The sequence below is a fragment of the Rattus norvegicus genome, chromosome X (assembly GCF_036323735.1).
Source record: "Rattus norvegicus strain BN/NHsdMcwi chromosome X, GRCr8, whole genome shotgun sequence".
Lineage (NCBI taxonomy): Eukaryota > Metazoa > Chordata > Mammalia > Rodentia > Muridae > Rattus > Rattus norvegicus.
In genome coordinates this window covers 113630903-113647744 of record NC_086039.1, presented here as the reverse complement: position 1 = coordinate 113647744, position 16842 = coordinate 113630903, and the positions used below count along the sequence as shown (strand labels likewise).

The 16842-nt window shown below is 39.8% G+C and overlaps 1 protein-coding gene across 1 annotated transcript in view; it reads left to right on the top strand.

Annotated features, from left to right (window-relative positions):
- The window catches only part of Lhfpl1 (LHFPL tetraspan subfamily member 1), a 57861-nt gene that overhangs the window by 22316 nt on the left and 18703 nt on the right, over positions 1–16842 (top strand). The window lies entirely within an intron of this gene.

Genomic DNA, 16842 nt, shown 5'->3' with positions numbered 1-16842 from the left:
TCGTGGATTATATCACAACCAGTGAGGACAGCAGAGAAGAAATGGGTAAAGGACCATCTTCTGGAGAAGGTGGTCATTGACTTGCTTAGAGCTTTTAGTAAGTAGAACCATGGATCAAATCAAGTCTATATATGTGTATTGCTGCATTATATTCAATAGAGAAGAAATGGAGTAGGCCTAATATGCACTAACAAAATAATGAAAATGGAGCATACGATGAATCTGCAGATCAAAATGAAAAAAAAATAGATAAAATGAGAAGCTATGGTATGGAAAACAATGGAGTTTTTCAGCCATGACCATAGGAAAAAAATTGACATTCTGAAGAATATGGAAGGAACTGTTATGTTAAGTGAAATAAACTAAACTTACAAAGACACACATCATATGTTTTTCCCTCATGCTGAACCTAATTTGAATTTAGGTAAAGCTATGTCTATGTGAATAGGACATAAATCTAAGAAGAGGACCTTGGGAGTGGTGGAGGACGTCTAAAGGGAATGATAAAAGAACAAGAAGAGATAGTGGAATGTTTGTAACATGAAAACGGGAGACAGAATGACTTTCAGGGAGGAAGAGGAGGAAGATGGTGGATGAGGAGACTTAAGTACAAAATATACTGATACACATACATTAGAATGTAACAACGATACCTACTGCTTTATATATTAAATAAATAATAACTGGATACACATACATTAGAATGTAACAACGATACCTACTGCTTTATATATTAAATAAATAATAACTGGAAAAACACTTCAAATACAATTGATTTTTTTACACACTGTGCTAATTCCATCTCACTATGTCTCCAATAGAAATAACTAGTACCTATAATTTACATGTTTTAAAGGTTATATATACCCCAAATTGTAATTGTACTATGAATACTATATTCATTATCATATTTTATTCTCTTTTATATGTTAGTATTTTTCTGAAAAAAAGAAAAATTTCCTACCCTTTCACCAAATAAAGAACTGGGTATAAGTTTTAAGAAGCACCTGCTCACTTTGCAGTGCAACTTCAACATATTTTTACACTGACTCAGACTATTTGAATAAAAAGAGATTTAGCTATTAATTGATTTAAGATGTTGCTTAATACCATTATCCTTTATATTACATATTAAAACCTCTGACATAGCAGGTGATTCGATGTATAAAGTGTTTGCTATGCAAGCCAGAGAACCTGAGTTCGGATCCACTGCAGCCATGTAAAAAGCCAGGCATGACCACGCACATCATGGCTCCTGTGTTGTGGAAAACACATGGAGCCAGGCAGATTTTAATTTCATTGTTTTTTTCATGTATTCACTTTACGTCCCGTTCACTGCCTCCTTTCCTCTCACCTCCCACAATCCTTACCCCTTCCGGCCTCCCCTTCTCTTCCCAACAGGTAGGGGTGACTTGGGTATCCCTGCCACCACACACACCCCCTCCAGGCACTTCAAGTCTCTGCAAGACTAGATACTTCATTTCCCACTGAGGCAAGACAAGGCAGCTGAGCTGGTAGAACATACCCTATATACAGGGAACTACTTTTGGGATAGCCCCCCGTATCAGTTGTTCAGAACCCACAAGAAGGCTAAGCTGCACATATGTTGCATATGAGCAGGGAAGCCTACGTCCAGCCCATGCATGTTCTTTGGCTGGTGGTTCAGACTCTGAGAGCTCCAAGGGTTCAGGTAAGTTGATGCTGCTGATCTCCCTGTGGAGTTAGCTTAGACCACAATCCTTCCTCCTGTTCTTCCATAAGAGTACCCAGGTTCCATCCGCTTGGCTGTGGGGGTCTGTATCTGTCTGAGTCAGCTGCTAGGTGGAGCCTCTCAGGACGACACGCTCCTGTCTGCAAGGAGCGTGTTAACATTAATAGTGTTAGCGATTGGTGCCTGCCCACTGGATAGGCCCCAAATTTGGCTGCTTATTGTTTGGCCATTCCCTCAATCTCTTCTTCATCCCCTGTGCCTGCATTTCTTGTAGACGGGATAGGTTTTGGGTTGAAAGTTTTGTGGTCAGCTTGATGTCTCTATTGCTCCAATGGGGTTCCTGGAACCAGGCAGATCTGAAAGCTCACTGGGCAGTATTCTTAGCTAATGGATGAGGTCCAGATTCAGGGAAAGAACACTATCTATAGAAAAGTAATATGAAGAATGATTAAGGAAGATAGTTCAACCTCTGAGCACCACAGTCACACACACACACACACACACACACACACACACACACACCCCTCAAAAGTTCATTCACTGCCATATATTTATATATCAGTTTCCTTTGTAGTTCAAAATATGTAATCATTTGTTCTTATTTGCCCATCTGTTTTCCTTACTGGGATGGGATGAGCTATGATGGAAGAGAATTTGGGGGGACACACACACACACACACACACACACACACACACACACACAGGCAAATGATGCTTTTTGCATGATATTTTTCTACTGGAAAGTCTGCTCTCACCTCTTCAGTCTAAAGACAATGAATCAGAGGGCAAAAAAACCTGATCATGTAGTCCAAGTTTCATGACCTAACACCCTTGTGTTAGGATTAGCATCACTTCTTGAAGGAACAGGGATTATTATTTTTTCCATCCTTATTAAATTGAGTATTTCTTTATTTTATTTTATTTTTTTTATTAACTTGAGTATTTCTTATTTACATTTCGAATGTTATTCCCTTTCCCGGTTTCCGGGCAAACATCCCCCTAATCCCTCCCCCTCCCCTTCTTTATGGGTGTTCCCCTCCCTACCCTCCCCCCATTACCACCCTCCCCCCAACAATCATGTTCACTGGGGGTTCAGTCTTAGCAGGACCAAGGGCTTCCCCTTCCACTGGTGATCTTACTAGGCTATTCATTGCTACCTATGAGGTCAGAGTCCAGGGTCAGTCCATGTATAGTCTTTAGGTAGTGGCTTAGTCCCTGGAAGCTCTGGTTGGTTGGCATTGTTGTTCATAAGGGGTATCGAGCTCCTTCAAGCTCTTCCAGTTCTTTCTCTGATTCCTTCAACAGGGGTCCCGTTCTCAGTTCAGTGGTTTGCTGCTGGCATTCGCCTCTGTATTTGCTGTATTCTGGCTGTGTCTCTCAGGAGCGATCTACATCCGGTTCCTGTCGGCCTGCACTTCTTTGCTTCATCCATCTTGTCTAATTGGATGGCTGTATATGCATGGGCCACATGTGGGGCAGGCTCTGAATGGGTGTTTCTTCAGCCTCTGTTCTAAGCTTTGCCTCCCTATCCCCTCCTAAGGGTATTCTTGGAACAGGGACTATTGTGGTGCCAAATTATAGTGTTGTCACTGCAGTGACAAGGAGGACCATTTCTGTAAGCGATAATAATAGAGGAGATTCTTCAATTGGGAAAATATTAGGAAGAGGTTCTTAACAATCTGTGATTTTTAGAAGAAACCTGAGAGATTAGTAGTACTAACCATGGAAAATTCAGGGAAAAGAGAGTTCTACGCACAGAAAAGACAATATTCTATAAAGTGGAAATGAGTTAGATAATTGGGGAACTGGAAGATCAATGTTGCTCACTCAGGCTGAATGACTGACAAGAAGTGCAATAGATGACCGAACAGTTGTGAGTGGCACTACAACTTTATAGAGCTTTGTGTTTTATCCTACCTGACATGGGAAGCCATAGCACAATTTTATGAAGGACAGAGACAAGATGTGATTTACACCCTGAAAAGGTTCTTCTGATTGAGTTGCAGAGAATAATTTTGAAAGGTATGGCAAGAGTGGAGGAAGAGTCAGATGGGAAGATAGGCTTAGACTAGGCAGAAAGGAAAAAGCCCAGGCACTGGCTATCTGAAGAAAGTAGACAGATTACAAATACACTTGTCCCTTCTCAATACCAGTTGACCTGTCAACATGGATGGGGACTCTCACAATGCCCCACCTCTAGATGAAGATGTAAAGAAAATTAATGGCTGCCAAGAGAGAGAGAGAAAATCCATCTTCTTTGGGGGTGAGCCCTCAGTAGATTGTCTAGTCCCATGTGGTCAGCCCCCAATACAATACACACAACACACACACACACACACACACACACACACACACACACACACGTATTGCTAAATGAACTTGGGAGGTTATATTTATATATTAACACACATATTATATATATGCATATATATGTAAGCATGCATAAAACAATAAAAAATTTTAAAAGGAGATTCTGAATTTGGAGGGGAGTTTGGAGATGGAAGAGGTAGAAAGAGAAGAGGGAGAAGGGGATGATAGAAATAAAATATCCATATATGTAATTTTTAAATGCAAAGTATAATTTTCCCTTGCATTCTCAGGTTAGGTTTTGTATATTTGGATTCAGTCAAGTATGGAAAAATAAATTTGATAAAAATTATGCTTGTACTACAGATGTACGTTTTTCATTATTTATCTGTAAATAATGGAGTATAGCAACTGTTTGCATAAAGTTTACATTATATTATATAAGTAACCTAGAGATGACTGAAATATACATAAAGAATGTATAATTCCTATCTAATGCAATTTTATATCAGAAACTTGAATATTGGCCAGTCAACCTTGAGGGACAGGAGTACATTTTAAAATGTTCAATCCATCGTGAAAGGTATTAGGTTTGGTGTGGGTAGAAGAAGACTAGAAATTGGAAGACAATAGAAGTAGCTGTGATTGAAACAGGAAGGGAAAAGGAAATCTCAGTTCAGACACTTGTGAATTGTATCTATGTAGCCAATTGTGAATGGCAAACAAGTGGTCTGAACCTCACTGAGGAGTCTGGCCATGAGTTTAGACACTGGGAGTTCTTAGCCTGTATATGATATGGCTATAAGGATAAATGATTGTGATAAGAATGTCTAGTGTCTTGTGAAGGTATAGTTTACAAGCAGGTGAAGTTACTTTTACAAGATCTGCTCAGTTTTGAGAAATAAGTAAAAGGAAATATTAAGTCTTGGAGAATGCCAGCACATAAAATTAGTGAGTACATAACCAAGCAGTGGTGGTGCATGCCTTTAGTCCCAGCACTCAGGAGGCAGAGACAGGTGAATCTCTGAGTTCGAGGCTAGCCTGGTCTATAGAGTGAGTTTCAGGATAGCTAGACTACACACAGGGAAACCCTGTTTCAGTGAGTAAAAATACCTATGTGTCATCTACTATATTGTGGCATCAATCTGTTAGGAAAGGATTGTTAACTTGTGCCTATTTTGTGTTTCTGTAACAGATTACTCATTAATGGATAATATGTAGAGGAAATATGTTTAACTGGGTATATCATCAATGTCTGAGTGTATCAAGACATGGTGGAGAAGCAGAAAAGAAATTGGGTTTGTACAAAAAGTCCGTGTATATATGCAAGAATACAAGAGAGCAATGGTTGTTCTTTTCTGACAACCTGCCCTTTCTTGGGAACTAGTCTCATCTCAGGAGATCTGACATAGTCCCTTGAAACAGCATTCATCCATTTGTGTTGGCGGAGCTCTTATTACTTAAGCCTCATCTCTCTCTCTTTTTTTTATTAACTTGAGTATTTCTTATATACATTTCGAGTGTTATTCCCTTTCCCGGTTTCCGGGCAAACATCGTCCTCCCCCTCCCCTTCCTTATGGGTGTTCCCCTCCCCACCCTCCCCTCATTGCCGCCCTCCCCCCAACAGTCTAGTTCACTGGGGGTTCAGTCTTGGCAGGACCAAGGGCTTCCCTTTCCACTGGTGCTCTTACTAGGATATTCATTGCTACCTATGAAGTCAGAGTCCAGGGTCAGTCCATGTATAGTCTTTGGGTAGTGACTTAGTCCCTGGAAGCTCTGGTTGCTTGGCATTGTTGTACATATGGGGTCTCGAGCCCCTTCAAGCTCTTCCAGTTCTTTCTCTGATTCCTTCAACGGGGGTCCTATTCTCAGTTCAGTGGTTTGCTGCTACCCAAAAGATGCCCCAACATATAAAAAAGACACGTGCTCCACTATGTTCATCGCAGCCTTATTTATAATAGCCAGAAGCTGGGTCTTGTGCATAGTGTCATAACCACTGTGGATTCTTTGTATTCATTCTCTGTCTTTAGATTTTACAGTCTTCCCACCTACCCCTTTTTGCAAAGATCCTTAAACATTGAGAGAAAAGGGTATAGTTGAGCATTCTGAAAGCTCTTATTCTTTGTATGAGAGAAGGTGGATATAAAGTACCACACCAAACCAAGGAGCTATTGACAATTAATAGCTGATAAAAGATGGGGAGTCTTTTTTAAAACATTATTTATTTATTATGTATACAGTGTTCTGCCTGCATGTATGCCTGAAAGCTAGAAGATGACACCAGATCTCATTATAGATGATTATGAGCCACCATGTGGTTGCTGGGAATTGAACTAGGTACCTAGGTACCCCTGAAAGAGCAGCCAGTGCTCATAACCTCTGAGCTCAATTCTTCATAGAATGAGAAAGAGCAATTTACAAATTCATTTGGAAAGCAAAAAACCCATGATAGTGAATACTATTCTCAACAATAAAAGAACTTCTGGGGGAATAACCATCCCTGACCTCAAGCTGTATTACAGAGCAATAATGATAAAAACTGCATGATATGGATACAGGCAGGTAAATGAATGGAATAGAATTGAAGACCCAGAAATGACCCACACACCAATGGTCAATTGATCTTTGAAAAGGGAGCTAAAACTATCCAATGTAAAAAAAGACAGCATTTTCAACAAATGGTGCTGGTTCAAATGGAGGCCGGCATATCGCAGAATGCAAATCGATCCATTCTTATTGCCCTGTACAAAGCTCAGGTCCAAGTGGATCAAGGACCTCCACATAAAACCAGATACACTCAAACTAATAGAAGAGAAAGTGGGGAAGAGTCTTGAACACATGGGCACTGGGGAAAATTTCCTGAACAGAACACCTATGGCTTATGCTCTAAGATCAAGAATCGACAAATGGGACCTCATAAAATTGCAAAGTTTCTGTAAGGCAAAGGACACTGTCACTAGGACAAAATGCTAACCAACAGATTGGGAAAAGATCTTTACCAATCTTAGATCTGATAGAGGGCTAATATCTAATATATACAAAGAACTCAAGCAGTTAGATTCCAGTGAATCAAATAATCTTATTTAAAAATGCGATATAGAACTAAACAAAGAATTCTCAACTGAGGAATATGAAATGGCTAAGGAGCACCTAAAGAAATGTTCAACATCCTTAGTCATAAGGGAAATGCAAATCAACACAACCCTGTGATACCACCTCAAACCAGGCAGAATTGCTAAGATCAAAATCTCAGGTGACAGCAAATGCTGGCGAGGATGTGGAGAAAGAGGAACACTCCTCCATTGTTAGTGGGATTGCAAGCTGGTAAAACCATTCTGGAAATCAGTCTGGCAGTTCCACAGAAAATTGGGCATACCTAAGGACCCAGCTATACCACTCCTGGGCATACACCCAAAAGATGCTCTAACATATGACAAGGACACATGCTCCACTATTTTCATAGCAGTCTTATTTATAATAGCCAGAAGCTGGAGAGAACCCAGATGTCCTTCAACAGAGGGATGGATACAGAAAATGGGGTACATTTACATAATGGAGTACTACTCAGCTATTAAAAACAACGACTACATGAAATTCTTAGGCAAATGGATGGAACTAAAAAGATATCATCCTGTATGAGGTAACCCAGTTGCAAAAGAACACAAATTGGTATTCACTCACTGATAAGTGGATATTATCCTGAAAGCTTGGAGTACCTAAGAAAAAATTCACAGATCATAAGAATCCCAAGAAGAAGGAAGACCAAGATGTGGATGCTTCATTCCTTCTTAGAAGGGAGAACAAAATACTCATGAGAGGAAATATAGGGACAAAGAGTGGAGCAGGGACTGAAGAAAAGGTCATACAGAGACTGCCCTACCTGGGGATCCATCCCATATACAGCCATCAAACCCAGACACTATTGCTGATTCCAAGAAGTGCTTGCTGACAAGAACCAGATATATATGTCCCCTGAGAGGCTCTGTCAGAGCCTGACAAATACAGAGGCGGATGCTTGCAGCCAACCATTGGACTGAGCACAGGGTCCCCAATGGAGGAGTAATAGGAAGGATTGAAGGAGCTAAAGGGGTTTGCAATCCCATAAGAACAACAATATCAACCAACAAGACCCCCCAGAGCTCCCAGTGACTAAACCACCAACCAATGAGAACACATGGAGAGACCCATGGCTCCAGCCATGTACATAGCAGAGGATGACATTGTCCAGCATTAATAGGAGGAAAAGCCCTTGGTCCTGTAAAGGCTTGTTTTCCCAATGTAGGGTAATTCCAGGGCATTGAGGTGGATTTTGGGTGGGGTGGGAGTGGGAGCACATTCATAGAAGCACTGGGGGGTATGGGAGATGAGGGAAAGGGGATAACATTTGAAATGTAAATACATAAAATATCCAAGAAAAATAAAATAAAAAAGAGATGGGGAATCCTTTGTCCTTAAGATTGTTGCCATTGGTAGGTAGATCATGTACCAGTAAAAGTCGACACATCCACGAATATATGAGAAGTCTAAATTGCACTTCATAGGAGAGGAAAATTTATACAAAACTGGGTCAGTAGGGCAGAGTTATGGATCTGGAGAGCGTTGGAGATGGTGAGTATAGTAAAAACTCATTGCACAAAAATTTCAAAGAACTTATAGAAATATATTAGCCTGTAGTAATTGTATAAAATAAATACTTTCATTGTGACATTTCATGTGTGTGTGTGTGTGTGTGTGTGTGTGTGTGTGTGTGTGTGTGTGTGTGTGATTGGAGGACTTTTGATCCCAGGATCCCTTGTGATTACAGCTACTGGCAATACTTTGGTGCTGGGGCTCAGATCCACATCCCCTTGAAGAGCAGCCTTAACTGCTCTTAACTGCTGAGCCATCTCTCCAGTCTCTATACTGAACTTTAGAAGCTTCATTTTACAGAAAGAAAAACAAAGTTAAGAGAGACTTACTAACTTGCTTAAAGTTGTTTACCTGATGGAGGGGCAGAGCTGTGCTTCTAATCCTATGACTCTTGCCTATTGAGAACCATTCAATTGACGTTTCTGCAATGATCGAAGTGATTTCTGTCTCAATAACTACCTCATTTTCTTAAACAATACAAATCTGGTCAGTGGTATACAGTGCTGGATTATTCATTTCAATTTTATTAAATAAACGCTTAATTTTCTTAATGTAGTTTATTTTCATTAATTTAAATGTGAAGGCACCAATGGGAAAGGTAGCTATCATGTTGGGGGGCATAACTTGGGAATATGTCATCTTAACTGCTATGTTCCTCTGCAGAGGAGAGGAGAGTGCTAAGCAGATTCAGAATGAGATGTTGGGGAGAAATAAAGAATAAAATGAAAGACAGAGAGAGAGAGGGAGAGAGAGAGAGAGAGAGAGAGAGAGAGAGAGAGAGAGAGAGAGAGAGAACACGAAAGAGCACTCAGCAATTAAAGAGTGCTGGCTGCTCTTCCAGAGAACCCAGGTTTAATTTCAAGCACCCATAGAACAGTATACAGCTGTCTGTATTGCAAGTTCCAAGGCATCCGATACCCTCTTCTGGCCTTCCTGGGCACCAAACATGCATGTGGTACCAAGATACACAGACAAAACATTCGTGTGTGTGTGTGTGTGTGTGTGTGTGTGTGTGTGTGTGTGTGTGTGTGTGTGTGTGTGAAAATAAAAAAGAATTAAGAAATTGACGTCACAAAAGAGAGATGGGGGAGTACGCCAAAAGGGTGTGGTTATTGTTTGTTTATTGCTCTTGAATGTTTCTAGACAGAGCCAGTATGACAATGGCAACCTATAGCAACATTTGTAGCAACAAAAGGAAGGCACTGTGGGTAGACAACTTTTTGAAAATATTTTGTTGTCTGGCTGCATTTGTAGCTCAGTTGTAGTGCTTTTGCACATGGATTTGATCCCTACTACTGTAAAATAAACAAATTTATGTTTGAAATTTTCTGCTTACAATTTCATTTTTAAAAATTGACAATTTGCTGCCATGGAGGAGAATTGAGAAATGTGACTAGTAGCTGACGTGACACGATGATCGTATATTAGAGAGAGCATGGTGCATGAGCAAGGAAGAGTTTTCCTTTCAGTATAGTATAAAGAAGTCCAGACCAGAGTCTTGAACACTGAACTTAACTAATACATAGTTCCGCCTTGTTGACTTTTCAACGTCCTAAATACTTCAAATGGAACATAACACTTTTTAATGAAAAGACTGGTATCAAAACAGCTCATTCTTAGGTAAGTTCTACAGTGTCTTGAGACGAAGCATACCCTCAGTATCATACTCCAAACAGATACAGAGCATTGGCTTATAAACACAGGATTTAGAGCGGAGTCAAAAGATGACTTAAGGTGTAAATAGGAGGGAAAGTAATTGTTTATTTATTCTGAGATATTTTTGCTTGCTTTTTTAATTGTGTAAGATGATGGTCACATGAAAGTATAGCTAATACCACTTTGGTTTATGATTTATTACTTGTGTTTATTTGAAAACATCTCATGACAAACAAAGTTGTAATAAACTTTGATGACAATCGACAAACAGAAGGAGAATGTGTGCATAGCTGATCATAGCATGCTGTTGTTGTAATGACATAACCATGGAACATGAAGTAGTAGTTTATGTGAAGTTATTCATCAGTTTATTCTGTGAGTTGAGAAAATTACACATTCATTATTTGCTGTGTGATATCGTCACTGTCACCATCACCACCATCCCCATCACCATCAACACCATCACCATCACCATCACCATCACCATCATCACCAACACCATCACCACCATCACCATCACGACCATCATTATCATCTTGATGCCAGTATTAAAATGGAAGCAGTATTCTCATGTGTGATGATCAGGCCTTTTAAAACAACTTGACTAGACTTCGAAGCACCTAGGAGACATATATCTCTGTGCAAGTCTATGGGGGGTGTTTCAGAGAGGCTGAACTGAGGAAGGAATATTCATTCTTAATGTAGTGGAATGATCTCACAGGGTGGGGTCCTAGCCAAAATGAAAAAAAGGTGTGTGTAGGGGGGCTGGAGAAATGACTCAGTGGTTAAGAACACTGGCTGCTCTTCCAGAGGTCCTGAGTTCAATTCCCAGCAACCACATGGTGGCTCACAACCATCTGTAATGGGATCCGATGCCCTCTTCTGGGGTGTCTGAAGACAGCAACAGTGTACTCACACACATAAAATAAATAAAATATTTTAGAGAGAGAGAGAGAGAGAGAGAGAGAGAGAGAGAGAGAGAGAGAGAGCCAGCCAGATGAGTAGCAGCACTCTTGTTCATGTGCCGTGATTGACCTACTTGTGAGCAAGCTTCTGCCAAGCTTTCCCTGCCCTGAGGGACTATATCCATTAAACTTGAGTCAAAAGAGAGTTTTCTTCCTCTATTGTTCTTTCTCATGGGAATTTGGCCCCAGAAAAGACAAAGTACATAGTGCATTATGCTTTAGCTTCCAGAAAAAGAATCAATTATAAGAAAGTGATATCCTATATCTATAGGACTTGTTAAATTTTCTAATCTTTAACATTATCTGAAAAAAATTTCAAACAGCCCTAGGCACTTAGAATTAAAATATATAGATATGTAAGTCAAAAACTGATAAGAAATAAAAGTCCATTTATTATAAAAACTTTGATGTATGATTTAACCATTTATTACAGCAGAAAGCAAATCTGTATACTAATGAAATAATATGCTTGCTTTAACATAACAATTAAATATTGGCTGAATATTGAGTATAAAAGGATTTATAGCATCTTCCATATTTTTCATTTGATTGGTATTTTGCTTTTGTAATTATCGGTGTAAATGTGAAGCCCAAACCTGTTATGGCCATTTTAAAGCTGTTACCAATTCTGTTATAAAGCCAAGCCAAAATTTACTGACTTTTTATGAAACTCAATTCAGCAACTCAAACAGCAGTTTTTATTTTTATTTTTGTTGCTATATTATTTACTTATTTAGCACATTTTTCTACAGTATATTCTGACTATGGTTTCCTCTCCTGTATTTCCTCACAAGTTCTCTGCCCCACACCACCCATCCAACTCCATGCCTTTTCTCTCTCTCTTTCTTTAAACAACAAACCAATAAAAATTACAAACAAGCCAGAATAAAACAGAACAGAAAAAACCCTCAAGAAACAATACATGTAGATACATGAATACACACAAAAATCATAAAAGACAAACTTGGAAACTATAATAGATAAACAAAAGATGGCTAGAATAAAAAAGTGACAAAACAAAGCATTATGAGAAGAAAAATCCTCAAAAATACCACTGAGTTCATTTTGCCCTGGCCATCTACTGTTGATCATGGGACCTGGCCTTAAGGGTGAGGTGTATACCCAGTGAGGCTTCACTGACAAAAACTGCTTAGTTCTTTATGAACAGTTATCAATTGGAGATCTCTACTGTGGTAGGGATGAGGCCTCAAGTTCAGTTCCCCTCTCAGCACTGGGACTCCATCTACTTGGACTTGTGCAGTCCCTGTGCACAAAGGCAGCAGTTTTCAAAATCCAACTCTACTAACAGGATACCAAAGATATACTGTTTCGATGCTTACATTCTAAAGAACGACAGTAGGAGAATATTCAAATATTCTGTTTTCCTTCATTAAATCACTGTTTCTGCAAAATCAGGAAACTTCGCGCATATAGTAAAATCCCTGTAATTTATAACATACGACAGTACTGAATCTAAGCCCATGTTTCAGGCTCTGTTTATTGCCATCACATGGTGTGAGGTGAGAGAAAGCACGGCACAAAATGCACCATGTTGTAAATTCAGCATCACGACTGCACTGAAGTTGCACAATGAACTTGGGCAAAGTGCTGCCAGAAACACCTCAGCTCGATCATACGTTTGATTTTGAATTAACTCGTGTTCATTGTGCATTCAGAAACCATTTGCTCTTGCTAAGTTTTTCATTACCCTCCCATGTTTTGTTACATGACCCGATCGGATCATGGCCAATAGCTTTAGAATCTGTGGCCTAAATAACATGAAGAATAAATGCATAGGTTTGCAGTGTAGGATTTGTCTTCAAATGTGAACCTTGCCACTTATTAGCTGTATAAATCTGGGCACACTCTCTAACTTCTTAGTATTTCACCAGTGGGGACTGGTAATCCTACTCTGGTAGGATGATCAGGTAGATAGAGGAAAGTAATCATCAGATACAAAGCCCAATGCTGCATTAAGGTAACTTGTTATTGGTAGACACTCAGCCCAATTGCCAGAGTCCCTTTGGAGGGGATACCCTGGACTTTCAGAATGAAGAGAAGAAAGAAATGACCCTCCATCTTGGCAACGACTGGTGATAGAGGCTAAGCACAGGTCATGTGTGTGTCCCTTGTCTTTCTTTTCTCTGGGGGGTTCATTTCTGTTGCTCTCTCAACATTTCTGCCCATTCTTGCCAGTTCAAAGTCTTTCATAGTGACTTGGGATTTGACCTTTGAGGGATCCATTTCCAGGAATTTCCTGTTACCTTTCCTTTCTTTCAGTTTTTTTCCAAAAGATTTATTTCTTTTTTTTTTACTTATTCACTTTACATACTGCTCACTTCTCCCTTCACAGTTATCCCCTCTCACAATCCTTCTCCTATCCCTGATCTACTTCTCCTCTGAGAGGATGGGGGGCCCTGGGGTATCTTCCCACCCTTGCACTTCAAGTCTCTGAGAGACTAGGTATTTCTTCTCCCACTGAGGCCAGTCAAGGCATCCCAGATAGAAGAACATATCCCACATACAAACAAATAACAGCTTTCATGTGGACAGTCTGCTGTGCTCACTGTAGCACAGCCAGCTTAGCAAGCATCTTCATGTCCACAGTGGGGCAGTAGAGTGCGCGAGAAGTCAGCCTGGCCAAGGTAACTGCTTACTCTGCTTTCAATCTTCCTAAGCTTGCCTGAGCACATCACTTCTCCACTGAGACCTGGCTTCTCCATTTTCATGTAGAGAGCACTGAACTAGATAGGTGAATAGCCAGGTTATTAGCTCCAGTGATAAAGCCTGCTTGTAGATCTGAATCTTTTTCCACTTTCAGAAAACCAGGGGTCCTATATACCTACTTAGCTCCCGGTCATGATTTGCTCTCTATTAATCATTTAATTTCATATCTTTCTTTTTTCTGTTTTCAAACAGTTTATTTTCAAGTGGTTTTTGCACACATATAACTGTAGCAGGATATGAATATGTTAATTAGTTTAACTAGCAATTAGTTTCTTATATATCAAAATATCATGTTTTATACATTAAACTATACAATAAAAGCAATGTACATAGGACAATCATATTATAAACAAGGATAGTTTGAGGATCACTCATTTTAGCTGTCTGGGAGAAAAATAAATTTAGCTAAGGGCGTTACTCAGAGCCACTATCCTTTGGGGCAGCATTAGCTGGAATGTTGACAATCAGTCCTAGGAAGCTCCAGGCTCAGACATTGCTGAAAATTGCATAGTTGTCCACATGAACAGAGATGTGTTTCTACCAAGGAGAAATTGAGGAAGTTGGAGGAGACAGGAGGGAACAAGTCATGGAATAACTCCACTCAACTGCATATGTCTGCTGCATAGTACAGTTTTACACTGTGCCAAAGCTGTATCCCTATCTTACTGCCTGCCATTGATGACCATTTCATTTCTCTAAACCTATTTCCCCATAATTTAAACCTAATTCCCCATGTGTGACATAGCAATTACCTTCAGAAACAGTTCTGGTCATGGGTTAGAGAAGGGCACCGAAAAGTTTTCAAACAATAATCTTGTGTGTGAGGGGTAAAAATTAGAAATCTAATCTATTAGATCTCCTCACTGATCAGCTTCTAGATTCAAAATAGTGAGACATTTAATGTAATGACACTCTATACATCCCAGGGAAAATACAGCTATTTTCGTTTTGACTAGAAGAAATAACAATGGTGCATTTATAGACAGTTCTCTTTTTCCTGAAATAGTCCACGTGAGAAAGGGTGTGCAACCCTGAATTAGTTACTTGTTCCAGTTCCAGTTCTGCAACCTGAGAGGAAGAGCAGGCTCTTACAAAGGCCTCAAGGACAAGTCCACTGCATCGCCTTATTTCCTGTTGTCTTGCTCAGGGCCTCCCAGGCTCAGAAACAGAAATAGAGATTAGGAGCTGGTTGTCTATCCACCACAAAACCACACGATGGCAGTAAAGCAAGGCAAACTCCGGATTAGTGCTTCTGTTCTTTACTTTATAGAATGTGAATCACAATTTCTTTGCTTCCATTTCCTCCCCTGGAGTTGCTTTTGTAAGCATCACTGCCAATTTCTCCTTCCTCTTTCACCTTTATTGTGTGTTAGTCCTTTCCCCTTTCCTATAAAATGGTGCTGCATCATAAGCGTTTGTTTCAAAGCAGACTCTCAGTTTATTTTTAAGAGCACATGTTAACAGGATGGCCTCCAAGTTACGGGGCTCAATCAGTAAGGATGAGTGAGATACTGTACAAAATATGTTCAGCTCAGAGCCCACACCCTGTAAATGTGAATGGCAGCTGCTATTATTACGATTGTTGTTGATATAGATCTGAGTAACCCAGAAGCTTGAGAATAAAGGGAAACTGGTTGAAAAGGAGCAAAGCAAGCAGCTGCCACAATCCTAGGAGCAATTCCCTGATGAAGTTGGGGTTACAGGTGAAAAGGGATATGTTAGGGTTAGGCCATATGCTTTCCTACAAACAATAGTCACTAAACCAATCTAAGTGAATGGTAAGAAATGGTGAAAGAGACAAAAATATATCTCTCAAGCACAGGTAAATTCTTTAAAAACAGATTTCTTTTCACATTTTCTTTAATGGGCTAATGATATACCTTACTTCAGGCCCCATTGGGCTGGACTTAAGAATCCACTGGACTCTTCCCCAGAGATATGGATGCGAGGGATCAGTAGGGAAGGCTAGAAATCTGCATCTTCATGTTCTTTCAGGTATTTGTAGGGACTGGGAGAGAGGGACTCTGAAAAGTACCCATCATCCTAGGCTCTGCACTGATTTTTCTTAAAAATGTTTCATCATATTCACCCCCTTAGCTGTCTGTATTGTAAAGTGAGCAGCCACTTTTATTTTTCCCCACAAAGAAGAGACGCTCAAAAAGGCTAAATGACTTGCCCCTGGAGATCCAGTTTGGAAGGGGCAGGGCATGCTTGAAGATGCGGTTCCCTGTAACTGTCAAGTCAGGCTCTGCTCCTTATACCACAGCAACTCTCCAGGTGCAAGGGTGACTAATCCCAGCCACTATACAAACCTTCTGATGAAGTGGGGGAACTTTGAGACACACTTCGCTTCTCTGATGATTCCTTCTCATAGAATAATATCCCTGCCTATGGGTACAACTTGACAAATGACTAAAACTCAGGAAACAGGATTAACTGGAAGAGTAATTAGAAAAGGTATGTTGTAATTTGGGAAGCAGTATGCTCATATTAGATAGTATAATTTGGGGGATTTATAAGCCTCTATGACAGGTATCTATTAGGTACTGGAGTCTGAATAGAAACAACAAATGCTTAAAGCTGGCATTCCCAGTACAAATCTCAATAAATTATTTGAATGAAGATTCACTAAGTCCTAGGTTCTGGGGTAGATTAAGTTTATGAGACTGGACCTTCAGTGATTTTTAGTAGTTAAGAATATACCAAAATAGAGATCATACTCATCATTCTATCTTGGATGTTCACTATAAAGTATTGAATAAATCAGTATGAAATGCAAAATTCAAAGAGATTGTACTTGGTTTGGGGAGACAAACTGTATACAGCTATATAACAAGGAACCGATAA